A 1,168-nucleotide genomic window follows, 5' to 3' on the forward strand; every position below is an offset into this window, starting at 1 on the left:
TCCCATCGCCCGTTCCCAGGGAGAAGAGGCCGACCCCCCCGGCTCCCCCCTCCTCTCAGGCAGTTGTAGAGGGCAATGAGGGCTCCCCTCAGCCTCCTCTTCTCCAGGCTGAACACCCCCAGCTGCTCCTCGTAAGACTTGTGCTCCAGGTGAAAGCCCTTCTTTTTCTAGCAAGTCTCCCTTTTTCTCATTAATAGATCTAGCACCATCAGGAAAAATCTCCCAAGTAGAATAAATGAAATCTAACAGATTTGCTGCGCTCTCAAGATACATATGAAACCCAACATAATTCACATGAAACACCACGAATTTAGGTATTTAGCAGTAACCACTTCAGCTGAATCTCATTCTCATCTGATCGACATCAGTTTAAAAAGATACATATCTAATTGTGTTATTAGAGATCCAGCACTGGAACAGATACTCTAGTTATTCATCTGACATCAATAAAACAACCTTGGTATCCACATTGCCCTTCTTATCCTCTGGCGGATTCGGCTGACAAACTTTAGGAAGTTTAAGAGACAGGACCCTCACAAACCTAATGACCGGTAAGCCCTTTGGAATGACTCAACATAAGGTCTGTTTTATTGTTAAGGTATTTTCTCTAAAATGCACGTCTTTTAAAGTGCTTTAAAGAAGTTACTTGGTGGCACATATGGCTACCACTGTGCTGGATGTAGGGAACCAGACTGAATCCGCTAACACGTTCATTGCTGACAAAGAAAAAAAAACCAACCACAAGAATCCAAACACATCAAATCACACCAGATGATGTAGAAGAATGTACAAAGGCGATGGAAGAATGTCTCTGGTCCTGAAAATTCACAGGAGAAAGGAGTTAAATTTAAAGAAAAACAAACCCAAAAACTTAAAAAGTCCTTCTTCTATTAAAAGATGGGCAGACGAGGTGCTTAGGGACAGGGTTTAGTGGTGGGATGGCAGCGTTAGGTTAACGGTTGGACTTGATGATCTTCAAGGGCTTTTCCAACCCAAACGATTCTGTGATTCTATGACTTGGAATCTCTTAAAGAGCATATAAGCACCTTAACCAAACACCTCGCGTGCCCCGCCCCCTCTGCGAAGCACGGGAAAAGCACTATACCCCAAATGGTTTCACTAAGGGCGAAACAGACGTGCCTTGTCCCGGCCACCAACGCGCCGCCCC

This window comes from Egretta garzetta, unplaced genomic scaffold, assembly GCF_000687185.1.
Source record: "Egretta garzetta isolate BGI_Z169 unplaced genomic scaffold, ASM68718v1 scaffold1219, whole genome shotgun sequence".
Taxonomy (NCBI): domain Eukaryota; kingdom Metazoa; phylum Chordata; class Aves; order Pelecaniformes; family Ardeidae; genus Egretta; species Egretta garzetta.